The 19,461-nt window shown below is 46.7% G+C and overlaps 1 long non-coding RNA gene across 1 annotated transcript; it reads left to right on the plus strand.

Annotated features, from left to right (window-relative positions):
* Positions 1-227: 227 nt before the first annotated feature.
* LOC115476408 lies at positions 228-19,005 on the plus strand. The gene is made up of 3 exons (XR_003943175.1): positions 228-261; positions 350-495; positions 18,479-19,005. It is a non-coding gene; the product is annotated as an uncharacterized LOC115476408 (long non-coding RNA).
* Positions 19,006-19,461: the final 456 nt, after the last annotated feature.

Raw genomic sequence — 19,461 nt, forward strand, 5'->3', positions numbered from 1 at the left:
TGTGACAGTGATGATCCTAGGTCGGCTGCCACCCGGGGCGGATCGCCGATGCACATCCTCCCCCCCCCCCCTGGGTGCAGCACGACACCCCCCCGGCACATCAAACCGCCCCCCCCCCCCCAGGTGCATTCTTAGCTGCTGGGAGCAGCCGCGCGGCTCTCGGCTCCCTGCTCCCTCTGCCCCGGAACAGGAAGTAACCCCTCTCTGCACCCCTCCAGTGGCGTGCACCCTGGGCGGACTGCCCCCACCGCCCCGCCCTTGGTTTGTGACCTTTTGTTTATTTATTTGTCCCTAAGTTCAAACCTGCTGAGTATAAATGGCAATTGCCAAAATGTGCTTTCCTTTGCAGCTGCAGGAAGAACATTCTGGACGTTTGCTCCAGAAAGATGCCAGTTAAATCGGAGCAGGACAGAGTTGCCAAGAGGGGCCGAAATTTTAAGTGGAAGATTTAGTGCCCACCCACTCTGCCCAGCCCTGCCCACAGGTCCACCCCTGGTACGTGCCAATTCACAGCCAGGGACACCAGAACAAGTAGCCTCTCTTCCCAATGACAACAGTAGACGCCTTCATAAAACGTCATCTTCTCCTGGGAGGCTGTTCAGTGGGAGATCCTGGCGCCCTGACAGGAGATGATCTGCAAAAGCAGGAGATTGGGCAGGTCTGGTAGGAGGGGGTCTATTTTAAGGAAGTGGGTAAGTCACTTACCCCCATGTTTATTAAAGCTTAGCTCGAGTAATCTGCATCAACAACCCCCTTAACTCTCACATTGCCCCAGGTGCAAAATTTGGATTATGAGCCCACTAGGGACAGGGAAAATACCTGCATACAGCGGCGTACCAAGGGCGGGGCGGTGGGGGTGGTCCGCCCTGGGTGCACGCTGCTGGGGGGGGGGGGTGCAGAGAGCAGCCATGCGCTTGTCGGCTCCGCTGGTTCCCTGCTCCTTCTGCCCCGGAACAGGTTACTTCCTGTTCCGGGGCAGAGGGAGCAGGGAGCCAGCGGAGCCAAGAGCCGCGCGGCTCCTCCCAGCAGCTAAAAATCCACCGGTAGGGGGGGGGGGGGGGGGTGCGCATCAGTGATGCAGCCCGGGTGGCAGCCAACCTAGGATCATCACTGCCTGCATATAACGTGTACAGCACTGCGTACATTTAGTAGTGCTATAGAAATGATGAGTCGTACTAGTAGTAAGGAAGTGGCTGAACAGGATTTGAGTTTAAGTTTTTGGAGGGAAGAATTAGAATAACACATTTAGGCTGGCTCTGCAAGCGGCCATTTGTCACTGAGTGAAAGGGAAAGTAAAAGACAGAAAACAGTGATCTACCACCCTCTGTACATTTCAGGATCCACATCTTCTCCTTACCTCTCATCCAGTGTTGCCAGGTGGGCGGTTTTACCGCCCAATTGGGCGGTTTTCCGCGACCTGCCGTGGGAAATTTTTGCCCACGGCGGGTTGCGGTTTTTTGGGCTTTTTTGCCTTTTGGGCGGTTTTTTTGGCGGTTTTTTCGGCCGCGGGGGGCGGGGTTAGTGACGTTCTGGGCGGGGCCGATGATGGGGGAGGCAGGGCCGATGACGGTGGGGGCGGGGTTGATGACGACGGGGGCGGGGTTGATGACGGCAGGGATGGGGGTGATGACGCGGGGTGGGGGTGTCAGGGGCGGGGTTTGAGTTTCGGCTAGATTTAGGCTGGTTTGGGTGGGAAAAAAATTTTTCACCTGGCAACCCTGCTCTCATCTCTCCTCACTGTCCATCTGTCAGGTAAATTGTTCGCTCTGCTGAGTAAGGATGGCTTGTTCTGTGAGTCTGAGAAGTGCTGTATTCATCTTGTAAATGTTTAATAGCAGTAGTAGATTACTTGAAATACGGCAAATGTTTATGACGATTGACTTTCTCCTTTTCTTTCTCTACTGTTTATGACTTTAACGCAGTGCTCCAGTTGTAAAAAGTTAACAAGAGGAACTGCAGGAATTTATGCACAAATATTATCACATTCAGCTATTTAACAGCTGCAATTTCAATTCAACTACATTTTTTTATTATCCTGTTCACATTGCTTGTTTACTTTCACTTTGACTCCAAAGAAATTACCTCTCCCTGGACACAGGGAGTTTCTTCAATATTGGGGGTGTTCAAGCACCCACAGAGTTGACTGCAAGGTTCCACGTTAGGAGTCACGGACCAAGAAAGGGATCTAGGTGTCGTCGTTGATGATATGTTGAAACCTTCTGCTCAGTGTGCTGCTGCGGCTAAGAAAGCAAATAGAATGTTAGGTGTTATTAGGAAAGGAATGGAAAACAAAAATGAGGATGTTATAATGCCTTTGTATCGGTCCATGGTGCGACCGCACCTCGAATGTTGTGTTCAATTCTGGTCGCCACATCTGAAAAAAGATATAGTGGAATTAGAAAAGGTGCAGAGAAGGGCGATGAAAATGATAAAGGGGATGGGACAACTTCCCTATGAGGAAAGGCTAAAGCGGCTAGGGCTCTTCAGCTTGGAGAAAAGGTGGCTGAGGGGAGATATGATAGAGGTCTATAAAATAATGAGTGGAGTTGAACGGGTAGATGTGAAGCGTCTGTTCACGCTTTCCAAAAATAGTAGGACTAGGGGGCATGCAATGAAGCTACAATGTAGTAAATTTAAAACGAATTGGAGAAAATGTTTCTTCACTCAATGTGTAATTAAATTCTGGAATTTGTTGCCAGAGAATGTGGTAAAGACACTTGAGCGCGCAGTCCACAGCCGCTGCCTTGATTTTCTCTCCTCTCATGCCATCCTTGATCCGCTTCAATCCGGTTTTCGCCCTCTTCACGACAGAAACAGCACTTTCTAAAGTCTGTAATGACCTGTTCCTTGCCAAATCCAGAGGCCACTACTCCATCCTCATCCTCCTGGATCTATCCGCCGCTTTTGACACTGTCAATCATGACTTACTTCTTGCCACACTGTCCTCAGTTGGGTTCCAGGGCTCTGTCCTCTCCTGGTTCTCCTCCTATCTCTCCCACCGCACCTTCAAAGTTCACTCTCATGGATCTTCCTCCACCCCCATCCCCTTATCTGTTGGTGTTCCCCAGGGATCGGTCCTTGGACCCCTTCTCTTCTCAATCTACACCTCTTCCCTGGGCTCCCTGATCTCATCTCATGGTTTCCAGTATCATCTCTATGCTGATGACACCCAACTGTATCTCTCCACACCAGACATCACCGCGGAGACCCAGGCAAAGGTATCGGCCTGCTTATCCGACATTGCTGCCTAGATGTCCAACCGCCACCTGAAACTGAACATGTCCAAGACCGAGCTTATCGTCTTTCCACCAAAACCCACTTCTCCTCTTCCTCCACTTTCTATCTCAGTTGATAACACCCTCATCCTCCCCGTCTCATCTGCCCGCAACCTCGGAGTCATCTTTGACTCCTCTCTCTCCTTCTCTGCGCATATCCAGCAGATAGCCAAGACCTGTCGCTTCTTCCTCTTTAACATCAGCAAAATTCGCCCTTTCCTCTCTGAACACACCACCCGAACTCTCGTCCACGCTCTCATTACCTCTCGCCTGGACTACTGCAACTTACTCCTCACCGGCCTCCCACTTAGCCATCTATCCCCCCTTCAGTCTGTTCAGAACTCTGCTGCACGTCTCATATTCCGCCAGAACCGATATACTCATATCACCCCTCTCCTCAGGTCACTTCACTGGCTTCCGATCAGATACCGCATTCAATTCAAGCTTCTCCTTCTTACCTACAAATGCACTCAGTCTGCTGCCCCTCACTACCTCTCTACCCTCATCTCCCCTTACGTTCCCGCCCGTAACCTCCGTTCACAGGATAAATCCCTCCTCTCAGTACCCTTCTCCACCACCGCCAACTCCAGGCTCCGCTCATTCTGCCTCGCCTCACCCTATGCTTGGAACAACCTTCCTGAACCCTTACGCCAAGCCCCCTCCCTGCCCGTCTTCAAGTCTTTGCTTAAAGCCCACCTCTTCAATGCTGTGTTCGGCACCTAACCCTTACCGTTCAGTGAATCCAGACTGCCCCAATTTGACTGCCCCTATCGGACCGACCGTTCACTTGTCTATTAGATTGTAAGCTCTTTGAGCAGGGACTGTCTCTCTTTGTTAAATTGTACAGCGCTGCGTAACCCTAGTAGCGCTCTAGAAATGTTAAGTAGTAGTAGTTATTAAATGGACTTGGGGGAAAATCCACTATTTCTGGGATAAGCAGTATAGAATGTTTTGTACTTTTTTGGGATCTTGCCAGGTATTTGTGATCTGGATTGGCCACTGTTGGAAACAGGATGCTGGGCTTGATGGACCTTTGGTCTTTCCCAGTATGGCAATACTTATGTACTTATGTACTTCAATATTGGGGGTGCTCAAGCACCCACAGAGTTGACTCTTAGGCATTCAAGGCTGGATTTTCCATTAGACACAGTAGGCATGTGCCCAGGGGTACTTGCACTACACGGGACACTATAACTGAAAAGTAAGAACATAAGAATAGCCATACTGGGTCAGACCAATGATCCATATAGCCCAGTATCCTGCTTCCAACAGAGGCCAATGCAAGTCACAAGTACCCGGCAGAAACCCAATTAGTAGCAACATTAGTAGGCAAGCTTATGTTAAAAATGATTGCTAAATCTATTGTAACCCATGGTAAGTTTGGAGGGTCCGAGGCTTCAGCATCATGTTGAAATAATTTATTTATTTATTTGTAGCATTTATACCCCGCTCTTTCCCGTTCGATAGCAGGTTCAGTGCGGCTTACAATGTATGGGTACAAAGTATCACAGAGATAATACAATGTATGGGTACAAAGTGTCATAGAGATAACACAATGTGTGATTACAAAGTATCACAGGGATGACACAATGAAGTGGTACAGAGTATCACAGAGATAATACAATTGGGTAGAGAAGGACAAGAGGGAGAGATGTGGGGGGTAGGATTGAGGTACGTTAATGTTAGTGGTGTGGATTAGGTTCGTAAATTAAGTTGGGCCGTTTGGGTAGGCTTGTTTGAAGAGGTATGTTTTCAGCAACTTTCAGAAGGGTAGTTCGTTGGTTGTTCTGATGTGTCTTGGTATGGCGTTCCAGAGTTGGCTGCCTATAACGGAGAAGTTGGATGTGTAGTAGGTTTTGTATTTGAGACCTTTGCAATTGGGAAGGTGAAGATTGAGATATGTTCGAGAAAATTTGGACCCGTTCCTGGCTGGAAGGTCGATTAGGTTGGCCATTTAATTTGGAGATTCTCCGTGAAGGATTTTGTGGATCAAAGTGTGGACTTTGAAGTTTATTCGTTCTTTGATAGGGAGCCAATGCCTCACCCAATGCCCCCTCCTTCCCATACAATCCTATCTGCCACCCACATGGTTCCCTCTAAGCTGATTGAGTGTCCTCCAACTGCATTGCTGCCAGTAGGGGGTGGTGTTTCAATATTGTGTTTTCAATCTCTAGGGACAGGCAGGTTCCCTGGAGTCCTGCAGAACTTGCCTGCCCCTCACAATTGAAAATGTGATAGTGAAATAGCACCCCCCCCCCCCCCACTGGCAAGACTGTAGATGGAGGACACCCGTTCAGCTTAGAGGGAACAGTGGAAGGATAGTGCCAAAAATCCTGCACCTAGGGATGCATGAAATGTAAACGTAGCCCTGGAAGCAGCAGCATTGGCACCTGTAATTGTCAGTGCATTTGAAAAATTTTGTCTAGGCGTTGCAGGGCTCTGGCTTCTATCAAGAGATCTGTGATCTCTGGCCAAAAGTCTAGGAAAGTAATGGTTTCCAGGGACAGTTTTAGAAAGTGAGTGGAGAACAAAAGAGACCCTGTATTAAAAAAAGGTTTTATCTTCCTCACATGTGGACATTCTCCTGCTCTCTTTCCCCCTTTGGCTCAATAGGCATATATAAAGCAAATCAAAAGGCAATTCTGAAAGTACAAACAAATAACAATCAGAAGGTTGCAGTTTCCTATCCTAAAAGGCCTAGAAGAATCCAATGATGTAGAGAAAGGGGAGAGGCTGTGAGGGAGAAGGATGTAGGATTTAAGCACTGAACCCTAGTGGAAGCCTGCAATGAAACTTAAGACGGTGGTTCTCAACTGTCCTGGAGGCACACCTAGCCAGTAAGGGAAGAGGGTGGTGGGGTGAGGATTACCTCCATGAACAGGCATGAAATGCATTTATATATATCTTTGAAGACCACTTGTATGCAAATTGATCTCATGTTTATTCATTGTGGAATCCTGAAAATCCACCTGGCTAGGTGTGCCTCTAGGAGCAGGTTCAGAACCACTGAATCTTGGAGCTCAATATTCAGAGTGATTTAACTGGACAACGCTTATGTTCTTATGGAATGCGCCTAAGTGATGTAGCTACGTGTGTAACAGAATTCTTTAGGTTACCTATGTAAATGCTCTGCCCAGACTCTGCTTAAACATAACATATAACATAGTAGATGACGGCAGAAAAAGACCTGCACGGTCCATCCAGTCTGCCCAACAACATAAACTCATATGTGCGGCTTTATGTATATACCTGACTTTGATTTGTATCTGCCATTATCTGCCATTTTCAGGGCATAGACCGTAGAAGTCTGCCCAGAACTAGCCCCGCCTCCCAACCACTAGCCCCACCTCCCACCACCGGCTCTGCCACCCAATCTGCGCTAAGCTTCTGAGGTTCCATTCCTTCTGAACAGGATTCCTTTATGTGTATCCCAACCATGTTTGAATTCCATTACCGTTTTCATCTCCACCACCTCCCGCGGGAGGGCATTCCAAGCATCCACCACTCTCTCCGTGAAAAAAATACTTCCTGACATTTTTCTTGAGTCTGCCCCCCCTTCAATCTCATTTCATGCCCCTAGTTCTACCGCCTTCCCATCTCAGGAAAAGGTTCGTTTGCGGATTAATACTTTTCAAATATTTGAACGTCTGTATCATATCACCCATGTGCATAATATGTGTTATGTAAGATACACAAGAATTTGCAGAATAGGACTGAGCAGAATTTTGGCATTTAAATGTGTTTGAGCACCAGATACGGACTAGATTCGGTAAAAGGCACCTAAATTTGGGCACTGAAAAAAATGAACACTGCACCCCAGGGGCGTAACCAGACCTCGGCGGGAGGGGGGGCCAGAGCCCAAGGTGGGGGGCACTGTTCAGCCGCCTCCCCGCCGCCAACCCCACCGCTGCCCCCCCTGCCACTTTGGACCCCCCGCTGCCGCAACCCACCGCCACCACTTTGGACCGCCGCTGCAACCCCCCCGCCCCGCCACTTTGGGCAGCTGCAATCGCAACCCCCCCCCCGTCGCTGCCCGCCCTGCCGCCGCATCAGGTACCTTGTTTGCTGGCGGGGGTCCCCAATCCCCACCAGCCGAAGAGTCTTCTTCAGCGCCGGTCGACTCCGGTGCCTTCGTTGTGGGATCATCTGTTTTTGATGCCTTACGTCCTGCACCTTGCATGTAGCCTTGTGCAGGACGTAAGGCGTCAGAAACAGATGATCCCACAATGAAGGCGCTGGAGTCGACCGGCGCTGAAGAAAACTCTTCGGCTGGCAGGGTTTGGGGACCCCCGCCAGCAAACAAGGTATTTGATGGGGCGGGGGGGGGGCGGGCGGTGACGGCGGTGGGGGGGAGTCAAATGTAGAGGGGGCCAGGGCGTAATCTGTGGGGGCCCATGCCCTCGTGGCCTCACATAGCTACGCCCCTGCTGCACACAATTCTGTAGAACAGCGCTCATCGCCGGGATCTGCGCCCAGTTTTGGGCATGAGAATTTACACGAACTGAAACCAGGTGTAATTCTTCACACCTAAATTAGGTGCTGATCTTCCGTATTCTATAATACTGTGCGCATTTCTAGTGAAGGCCTCAGCTGCTTCTTCAGACTACCGAGGTCTTGCAACATACACAATATCAATGAGATTGCATATGTTACAAGATCTTGGTAGTCTTAAGAAGCAAAGCATCTAGCTTCAGACATCCCCAAGTAAAGACTATTACAATAGTCCATCTTAGAGAGTACCACACTTTGAACCACGATCTCAAAATCAAACTTGGGCCGCAAGGTCTTCAGTTTACTCAAAACTTTCAACTGAAAAAGAAAAACACATGATTGCACCAACTTAGACGCTTGAGCCTGCATTATCAACTGCTAATTAACAATAACACCTAAACTCTTCTTTTCTCTCTTTCATTCCCTCCTTTCCTCTGCATCTTTTTCAAGGCTGCTTTTACCAGTGAGCAAACTAAGCAACTGCTTAGATCAGGAAAAAATGCTGCATCGGGGCACCATATGCTGATGGGGTTCCCTAAGTCCCATCAACTGAATAGAAAGATGAGCAGTGGAGCCAGTGATGTAGCCACAGGTGGGCCTGGGTGGACTGAGGCCCACCCATTTTGGGCTAAAAATCAGTGCTCTGTTGGTGTGGCTGGTGGAGATCCACAAGCCCCACCAGCTGAAGACCTTTGACCCTATGCAACCAGCAGCAGTGTCCCCAAAATGCTGCCGCACCACCCCTTGTGTATGCTCAGTTTGTGCGCATTTGCAGAGGTTAGACATGTCAGTGTCTCAGGGACATTGGCGCTAGCTGCATAGGGTGTAAATGTTCCTTCTGCCGGGAGGAGGTCTTTGGCTGGCAGTGCTTGCAAATCCCTGCCAACTCAGGTATTTATTTTTGTTTTGGGGGTGCGAGAGGGGCAAGGAGGATGGGGAAGGAGATTAATTTTTTGGACCACCCTCTTTGAGCTCAAGCCCACCCTAAATTGGCCATCTGGAGTGGAACTGAACACTGTGGCTGGCAGGGATAAAAGTATAAGAACCAAAGGTCCATCAAGCAAAGCCTCCTGTCTCCGACAATGGCTAGTCTGGACCTCTAGGAAGTATCTAGAAGATCCAAGAGAATAAATCCATTTTCTGCAGTTCCCTCCCTGGGATGAGCCATGGCATTCCGTAGTCTACTTGGTTAATAATTGTTTATGGACTTCTGTAGGAATTTTTCCAACTCCTTTTTAAACCCAGCTAGGTTAGAAGCCTTGACCACATCCTGTGATAACAAATTCCACAACTTGATGGTTTTTTTGAATGAAAAAATATGGGAGAAGTGAGCAGTAGAACAGAGCAGCGTGGCTGGCAGAAATCCCCAGACCCAGTCAGCTAAAGAGAGATGAGTAGTGGAGCAGAGTGGCGTGGCTGGCAGGCATCCTGGCGTGCTGAAAACCAAGGAACTGGTGGAGCCAGCCTGGTGATGTGGCATCACAGGCAGGCATTCCTATTTCTTTGGCCTCTCCAGTCAAACAAAGGGCTGAAGCCTGTGCTCCTGCTCTCAGATGCTTTACTTCTTCCGTGTTTATAACTCATGAGCAAGAAAAAGATTTATTTGAGTAATACATTTTATATCTTTTTTTTTCTGGGTTTCTTTTTGTTTTGTTAGGTGTGTTTTCTTTCTTTTTCACTCATGGTTAAAATCTTTAAGGATTAGAGGAATGGCTAAAACAAACCATCATAAGTCAGAAAAACCTCCCTTAAAATCATATTTGGTGTTTCCAGGATCATTAAGTATACTAAACACTTTTGTGTAACTTTGAGCAGTTCTGTGCAAAATATTTCAATTATAACTTTAAAATTTAAAGCTAGCTGTGTTTGCAATATGAAGCTTAAATTTTAAATCTTAGTTATAATTGAAAGGTTTTAACTGCACAAAGTAACACAGAAGTGTTTATGTAGTATGTTTAATGATTGTTGAAACACCAAACACAATTGTAAGGGAGGTTTTTCTGACTTATGAAAGTTTGTTTTTGCCGTTTGTTCATTTCATGAAACAGTAATTTGGCTCCTGAAGTCTTTTCCTTCCCTTTTGAATGAAATTTGGAAGCTCCTTGGCATTAAGATAAGATTACTAGTTACTGTTGTAACTAGTGGATATCATGATTAAGTAGGTCTATTTGCCAATTTATGAGAAATTTAAAATCTTTAAAATCCAGTATTTGGAGGGGGGGGGGGGGGGGGGAGATTTGTGTTCATCGTGTCTTCTTGTTTTTTTTTTCTGGAGCCTTTGTTTTGATTAAAGATTGATTGATTGATTGATTGATTTATAACCCACATTTTCCCACCCGCGGGCAGGCCCAATGTGGCTTACAACAGTAAAGGGCTGAAAAGGCATACATTAATTTGGCATAAACAATCAGGTACATGGAAGAAGGAGTGATCAGTAAGTAATTACAGAAAAGGGGAAGGGGTAAGAAAGTGGAGGATGTCATTAAGATAGGTACAGTTCAACAGTTAGGGATGCAACAGCGGGACTTTAGCGTAAGCTATTCCAAATAAGGTGGTCTTGAGGGCTTTTCTGAAGGTCAGATGATCGGGAGTAGTTTTTACAGATTTTGGTAATCCATTCCACAAATGAGCACCAACATAGGGGAAGGTGGATGCGTAAGTGGCTTTATACTTGAGGCCAGAACATGTAGGGTAATGGAGAGTTAAGTACGAACGAGATGATCTGTCAGAGTTCCTAGGTGGTAAGTTGATAAGGTTATCCATATAAGCTGGAGCTTCTCCGTAGAGGATTTTATGCACCAGGGTGCAAACTTTAAAAGCGATCCGGTCTTTAACGGGTAGCCAATGACAAATTTTCTCATTTTGTCCCTGGAATTCTTAGTTCCTTCAGGCAGTTTTCGCTGCAGGAACATTTTCATACCACTGCAAAATAGGGACCCTGTTTACTAAGGTGCACTAGCATTTTTGGCGTTTGCTAGCTGTGTAGACGCCCATAGGAATATATATTATGGGCATCTACACGGTTAGTGCATGCTAATGCTTAGCGTGTGCTAAAAACGCTAACATGCCTCTAGTGTGACTTAGTAAACAGGGCCCTAGATGTAGAATTTACTTTGTTTTTTAAACATGTTTAGCTTTTCGTCTGAGCCCCTGGTTTGGCTGGCGGGGGGTCCCCAACCCCCGCCAGCCGAAGCCTTCTTCAGCGCAGTCTACGGCGCAGCCGCGTTTGCTGACTGCCCCCTGCTCTTCTTTCTTCTTGCTCCTCTTGTGCAGTGTCAGCGTGCACAGGAGGCGCAAGAAGAAAGAGGGGCAGGGGCTGGACCGGAGACCGCGCTGAAGAAGGCTTCGGCTGGCGGGGGTTGGGGACCCCTGCCAGCAAAGGTATTTGTTTGTGAGGGGGCGAGGCGAGGTGAGGCAAGGTGAGGCGGTGGGGAGGGCGAGGCGAAGCGGTGGGGGGGCAGCGGGGCGGCACTCAAAATGTGCCCTCAGGCTCTGTCCCCCTCCCACCGTGAGGTTTGCTTACACCCCTGCTATTAAGGGTTCACACGCTAACCATGCACTAATCACTCAGTGCGTGGTAGTGTAGCTGTGCTAACCGATTAACTCAGAGAAAAGATTGGGTGGGAAAAAGCTCATGGGGAGAGAAAGGGGTGTATGTAAAGGAGAGAAAGTCTGCAGGAAGTGAGAGTGGAGAAGAGCAGGTCTCTGAGTAGACAATAGTTAGTTAGCACATGCGTGGGATAAACATAAAGGAATCCTCCTCAGAAGGAAGGGATCCCCAGAAGCTTAGCCGGCGGTGGGAGGTGGGGATAGTGCTGGGCAGACTTATACGGTCTGTGCCAGAGCCGGTGGTGGGAGGCGGGGCAGGTGGTTGGGAGGCGGGGATAGTGCTGGGCAGACTTATACGGTCTGTGCCCTGAAAAGGACAGGTACAAATCAAGGTAAGGTATACACAAAAAATGACACGTGAGTTTATCTTGTTGGGCAGACTGGGTGGACCGTGCAGGTCTTTTTCTGCCGTCATCTACTTTGTTACTATGTTATATAGAACAGGGCTTGTGGTATAACAGTGAGGCAGCAGCAGTTTGATATAGTTTTGCTTTAATCTGAATTCTCCTGTACTGCAGTACAAAGCACACTCCATTATACCACAAGGCTAACCAGTGCATATTTTCTAGCGAAAAAGGTGCCGGTACTCAAATGCCAGGCCACCCTTCAGGGGTGAGGCGATCACTGAGGGACCCACCCCACAATAGCCAGGCCCCCTGCAACCAATCACAGAATCTATGACAAGGCAGAATCGGTGTGTGGAGCCTGAGCTCTTTCATTAAAACGTGGGGTCCATGGGTCAATTTTAGCAGACAATGGAAAAGGTGCCAGTACTCACTACCCCTAAGTACCCCCTCAAAAAAAAACCCCTGAGGCTAACACTATGTGTAGGCAGCAGTGGCGTTCCTAGGGGGGCTGACACCCGGGGCGGATTGCCGATGCGCCCCGCCCCCGGGTGCAGTGCCCCCCCCCCGGCGAAAGGACACTCCCCCATGAAAGAACCCCCCCGGGTGCACGCCGCTGGGGGGGTGCCGCGCACGCCTGTCCTTCGTTCATTCCATGCTCCCTCTGGCCCGGAACAGGAACCTGTTCCGGGGCAGAGGGAGCATGGAGCGAACGAAGGAGAGGCACACACGGCACCTCCCCACCCTTGGTACGTCACTGGTAGGCAGTAGACTTTAAGGTCAGTAAAGATGCCATCATTATTCCTTAAGTATGTAGCAAATTCTCCATCTGGGCTATGACCCTTTTTAGATAAACAGGAAGCAGACTGGATACATACACCAACGTGTTTTCTTTGAGAATGTTTTACAACAAGGGCCAGAAGAAAAGAAAGCTTATGGAAGTTGTAAACACGTAAGCTTTGACTTTCTCCAGAGCCTCATCAGTCAGCATCGACTGCAGTGTCTATACCTCATAGCATCCCAACCAAAGAACGCCAAAGGCTTTTTGACCTTAGAGGGTTAATAGCTTTCAGGTGCTAATATGAACCAGAAAACAGCTCACATTTTATTTAACAACTTATTGGAAGCTGATTGAATTTTGGTTTCAGTTTCATTTACAATGCCAAAACTGGCCCCAAATCTTTTTTTTCTGCCCAGTTTTGGTTTCGGTCAAATTAAGGCTATGTTTTCAGCGGAAGCCGAAAATTTTGCCCACTGCCCACCTGTAGGTGCCTCCTCAGGTTTATCGTACTATCCCTGGCAGTCTAAGGGTGTAGTGAGGGCAGGAGTGATCCCCAGGTGCTCTGCTGTCAAAATGGCTGCCATGATCTCTAGTAGCAATCTCACGAGACTGCTACAAGAGATCATGGCAGCCATTTTGAGAGTGCTACTGACATTAGAGAAGTCCTCAGTAAAATGGCTCTCCCAAATGTCAGCCTGTGTTTACAGTTCCTGAGAATGGAGTGTAATAATCACCTGTGTGTTTAGCAGAGGGCTGCTGACCCCAGTGGGCTAGGGTTACCATACGTCCGGATTTACCCGGACGTGTCCTCTTTTTGAGGACATGTCTGGGCAGGTTTTGCTAGTCCGCCCGTTTGTCTGGATTTCTGGACAAACAGGTGGGCGAGCGGCGGACCTATCCTAGCCTCCCCTCCCCTTACTTACTATCTACTGCCCTGGTGGTCTAGTGACCTCTTCAGGACAGGAAAGAGCCCCCTCTTTCCTGCCCGGAGCGCTGAACTTGCCCTGCATCCTGTTGCTGTGTGACGGTCTCGGGATTCAAAATGGCCGCTGAGCGTTGAAGCAGCCTCATGAGACTTCAACTCTCGGTGGCCATTTTGAATCCCGAGACCGTCACAATGACAGGATGCAGGGCAAGGACAGCGCTCCGGGCAGGAAAGAGGGGGCTCTTTCCTGCCCCGAAGAGGTCACTAGATCACCAGGGCAGTAGATAGTAAGGGAAGGGGAGGTGACGGGGGGGGGGGGGGGGCAGGGGAGAGGAATATGTGACCCGGGGGGAGTGTAATATGTGACAGGGGTTGGGATGAGAGTGAGGAAGGGCGGGGTGAGTATGTGAAAGGGGTGTGGTGTGGGCGGGGCAGGGGGGGCGTGACATGCCCTCTTTTTCAGAGGACACAATATGGTAACCCTACAGTGGGCCTCATTGGTTCACATTCACAGAACCAAACTTTAGTTTTTGGTTTCAGTTTTGGCCAAAACCAGGCAATAAGGTTCAGCCGCAGTTTCGGTTTCAGCCAAAAGTGTTTAGACAGTTTTGGTAGCAGTTTTGGCTTTGGCTGAAATTTTAAAAAGCAGTTACAGTCAACATCTACAACTTGTGTTATCCCTGGAAATCTAAAAATAGCTTTTTTCTACTTTCTTTCATATCCTTCCTCATCTAGTTATATTTTCTCATTTATGTCTTCTGGTGTCAAATTGAATTGTGTTAACATTTACAAATGTATCTCGGGGCCTGCACAGTGGTGGGTGTGGAGCCACATGGGAAACCCAGCTTTGGAAATGGCCTGAGGTACTTTGCTTTTCTGTCTGAAGGTCATGAATGTCACAGAATCAAGAACATTTTACAGCCAGGATAGACTTGCTGCCACTCAGTCATCAGAGGGTATTACAGGGGTTGCAAATACCGTATTTTTCGGACCATAAGACGCACCGGACCATAAGACGCACCTAGGTTTTAGAGGAGGGAAATAGGAAAAAAAAATTTTTCCTTTTTCCCTCCTCTAAAACCTAAGTGCTCCGGTGCGTCTTGTCCGAGTTCGGGATCGCCCTCCCCTACTTACGTGACGCGATGTTCCCTGGTGGTCTAGTGACGTCGGGGCAGGAAAGAGCCCCCTCTTTCCTGCCCAGCGCGCTGCTCTCCGTCCTCCTGACTGGTTCCTGACGGTCTCGGCGAGATTCAAAATGGCCGCCGAGAATCTCTGGAAGACCAGAGGGGAAGGAGTGGCCAAGAATTATGTGCCAGTATCTTGTAGCACCTATGTCAGCAGTCCTGCAATGATATTGCTTCCCATACCAGCGATGGACCTTCAATGACTGATTACTCACAGCACCATAGTCCGTAATGCTCCTTGGTGCTATTGATTCAATGGCAAACAGTATTTATAGGATTACGAAATAACCTAGGGTTAGAATAACTAGCCAGGAAATGGCTGAGTTCAAGTCTTGCCTCTGCCTGCATGTTGTTTCATGTCATGTTTTTGCCCAAAATGACGGAACTCCCCCCCCCCCCAAAATGTCAAGTTTGTTTTATGTGTCATGAATAGTTTGCAGTCTTCCAAAAGAGTACACGCCTTTCACAAAAAGTACATGTACATTGTAGGGAAATTATTGATTTAATCATTTTAACATATACTAAACAAGTGTAGATTATAAGAAAAGAAATGGCTTCTGACCTTGTGTGTTACAAGAAGACCCAAATGTTCTTAGATATGCTTTTTGCCTAGCTTGTAAAAACGTCCTAATGGCCTAAAACTGTGACATGTTCATCCAAGCTTAAAAGATATGCTTCATGTACAGCTGCACGTAGATGAGAGTCTAAAAAGGAATATAAGAAACGGGAAGGTATGGGGAGGGCAGACAACTTCATGAGGGTATACTGGATTTGTCTCCTTGCAAGAAATAAAAGTGCTTTAAGCCTGACTTGGTCTCGTGGTGTTCGTGAGTATCATTGGTAAATAAGTACATAAGTAATGCCACACTGGGAAAAGACCAAGGATCCATCGAGCCCAGCATCCTGTCCACGACAGCGGCCAATCCAGGCCAAGGATACCTGGCAAGCTTCCCAAACGTACAAACATTCTATACATGTTATTCCTGGAATTGTGGATTTTTCCCAAGTCCATTTAGTAGTGGTTTATGGACTTGTCCTTTAGGAAACCGTCTAACCCCTTTTTACTACTACTACTACTATTTAGCATTTATATAGCTTTTTAAACTCTGCCAAGCTAACCGCCTTCACCACGTTATCCGGCAACGAATTCCAGAGTTTAATTATGCGTTGGGTGAAGAAACATTTTCTCCGATTTGTTTTAAATTTACTACACTGTAGTTTCATCGCATGCCCCCTAGTCCTAGTATTTTTGGAAAGTGTGAACAGATGCTTCACATCCACCTGTTCCACTCCACTCATTATTGGTAAAATTCTTTTAACATTCATCTTAATATGTGCACAATTTTTCCAAATAATAATCTACAAGGTCCTCTGTATTTTGTTATTCAGGACCTAAGTTTTGGAACCAGCTATCAGTGGAGTTGAGGGAGGGTTGTAACTATCTACTATTTAGGAAATGAATAGATCTCACAGAGGGAGGAACCTTGTTCCTCATAAAATAAAAGAGAAAGCTTTCACCATTTTACATTCTAACTAAAAGGATCTGGCAGGAGGTGAAAGAAAATGCCTCTCGCTATGAGAATGTAATGATCACTCAGGGGTATAAACTGACAGTTTATCGGAAACATATTTTGGTGCCATGCCATGAAACAAATGCCAACACCAGTGTTTTGAAAATGCAACGTTTTAAAATTGGAAGCCAATGCATAGAAGAAAGAATAGGTGAGATATGATCCTGTAAACCTAAATTCTTCAAAAGTCGAACAGCTGCATTTTGAACACGCTGGAGTATTTTTTAAACTCTTATTAGGTACTTAAGTACATAAGTGTTGCCATACTGGGAAAGACCAAAGGTCCATCAAGCCCAGCATCCTGTTTCCAACAGTGGCCAATCCAGGTCACAAGTACCTGGCAGAAACCCAAAGAGTAGCAACATTCCATGTAGAACTTCAAAGAGTAGCAAGATTCTAGAATTCTAAAGAATAAGAAGATTCCATGCAGAAGTTCAAAGTGTAGCAACATTCCATGTAGAACCCCAAAGAGTAACAAGATTCCATTCAGAATTTATTTATTTATTGCATTTGTATCCCACATTTTCCCACCTTTTTGTGGGTTCAGTGTGGCTTACAATATGAGTTAAATGATGGAAATACAATTTGTTACAGATTGGTTATGGATTACATTGTGCAGAGTTATGCGAGACAATCGAGGTGTCGTTAAGGAATGTAACAATGGAACACAAACATTGAGACGTTGGAAGGAGACAATGGGAGCTTAGAGGGCGATAATAAGGCATGAAGACATATGGTATAAATACTTTCTGTGAGTAAAGGTATGAGTGATGTGATATTACGGGAATGAGAGTTCAGAAGTGGATGTATGATGCATTAATGAACAGTAAGTATGGACTCTATGTGTTTTGGTTCTTTCCGTAAATTTTTTCAAAAAGATGGGTCTTCAATAATCTGCGGAAGGAAGCTTGCTCGTGGATCGTTCTTAAGTTGCGCGGCAGTGTATTCCAAAACTGCGTGCTCATGTGAGAAAAGGTTGACGCGTGTACATAAGTGACGCGTGTACATAAGTGTTGTCATGCTGGGACAGACCAAAGGTCCATGAAGCCCAGCATCCTGTTTCCAACAGTGGCCAATCCAGGTCACAAATACCCGGCAAGATCCCAAAAAAGTACAAAACATTTTATACTGCTTATCCCAGAAATAGTGGATTTTCCCAAGTCCATTTAATAACGGTCTATGGACTTTTCCTTTAGGAAGCCGTCTAAACCTTTTTTAAAACTCCGCTAAGCTAACCAATAATCAATGCGTGAAATAACCTAAGCATAAAACAACTGAGCAAAATCAGACTCTGTAAAATAAGTACAAATCCTGCCTAATTGGCGTAGATAGTAAAATGAAGAAGAGACCAACTGAGAAATATGGTTATCAAAAGTTAATCTAGCATCTAGAAAAAACTCCCAGACTAAGCAATCAGATGAAATTAATATTTTCAACATGTAAGCCTGTAAAATATATAAGAATTTTCTCTTTGTCATTTCCTTATCAGGCCTCTCTCTCCTCCCTCCCTTCCTGCGGGCAGGCTAGGCATACCTTTGCTGGCAGCCAATAAATGGACTGCCTCCACTCCCAACGTCTTGCTCTGAGCAGCATGCTGGAACTTCTCTCACATGCTCCAGAAGTCCCAGCCTGCTGCTCAGAGCTGGAAACAAGGAGTCTATTTACTTGGCTGGCAGGGCTCAGCATCCCCACCAGCAAAGTAAAAGAGAATTCATCAGGGGTCCCAAGCCCACATTTTGGGAGCCAGTTGTTAAAGTAGCCATGGAGGGCCCAACTTTAACAACCGGCTCCCAAAATTCTTAAAAACTTAACAACCGGCTCTTGCGAGCCTGTGAGAGCCTGCTCCAGCACACCACTGCATACAATGGAGGCAGTGCATGCAAATCTCTCTCCTGTATATTCATTGTGGATGTCCTGAAGTCCAGACTGACTGTGTGGGTCTCCAGGACTGGGTTGAAATCCTATGGTCTATAAGCACACCAGGGAGAGGAGGTTTACCCATTCTTGTATCTCTAGGCCATTGCCAGTTTTAAATCGTCACAGTAAAATGAAAACCCAGGTAACCTTTGCTTGGAATACTCCTGCCATTAATACAAATAATTAGGATTTGGGCAGGTTCTGCGAGGACTCCAAGGAGTGGGAGGAAGGCTGCCTGATCAAACAAGGCTCCTCTTATCCCCGCATTTCTGTATTGGAAGCTGAATACAAGAATGCACGCATTCCATTCAATCTGAAAATCTCTCTATGGCTCTGCAATCATGAATCTTCTCTAACAAAAACTGTATAATTTATTCAAAGGACTTTTGTCAGACAACATAAAGCGAGTGTGAAATCCTGCATTCACCATGAAATTCTTTGCATTCGAGACTGAAACAGATGATAAAACAAAGGCCAAGCATGATGTGTGAATATTCTTGTTCTCATCCCCATCTTTGGCCTTGTTACAGACATTCCTGCTTAAAGGAAGCTAATTGTCTGCAAGCTGAGCCCCGTGACCTGGGAGACCAGACATAAATTTCTCCGACTGCCTGTAGGAACCTGATGAAACAGCAGACCTTCACACAAAAACCAAGGAGCACATCCAGAAGTGTGTGAAAAATAATTTAGGTGCTCCAATTGGGTTTGCCACAATGAAAATGTATTATTTAAGCTCTTCATTTTTAAATTCATGTATTTGAATTAAAGTACCCTGAAAATGGATGTCACGAGATTACTAGCCATTGCCGATAATGAGCTCCATGAGGGAAGGCTACTATGATGGACGTATAAGCCTGGGCAGGAGCACTGATGTAGCTGGCAGAGAAGCAGGGCTTTTTTTGAGGGGGTACTAGGGGGTACTGAGTACTAGCACCTTTTCTTTGCTAAAATTGACCCATGGTCCCCAAGTTTTAATGAAAGAGCTCAGGCTCTACGCACCAATTCTGCCTTGTCATAGATTCTGTGACTGGTTGCAAGGGACCTGGCTATTGTGGGGTGGGTCCCTTAGCGATCACCCCAATCCTGAAGGGCGGCCTAGCATATGAGTTCTGGCACCTTTTTTGCTAGAAACAATACACTGCAGAGAAGTAGATCTTGGTGGCAACAAAAATTATCCAAATTGATGTCTTGAGGCTGAAATAAAATACTTGTTTTGGGTTTGAGTCATGCTATATTATTTTGGCCTCAGGGAGAGGGGAGGGGGGAATGCAATTGGTCACAATAGGGTTTTCTGAGTATCAGTTGTAAATGGAGCTATTCAGTATGGAAAAAAAATATTGAAAAACTGCAAGGAGACAAGGAGG

This window comes from Microcaecilia unicolor, chromosome 8 (genome assembly GCF_901765095.1).
Source record: "Microcaecilia unicolor chromosome 8, aMicUni1.1, whole genome shotgun sequence".
NCBI classification, from domain to species: Eukaryota; Metazoa; Chordata; class Amphibia; order Gymnophiona; family Siphonopidae; genus Microcaecilia; species Microcaecilia unicolor.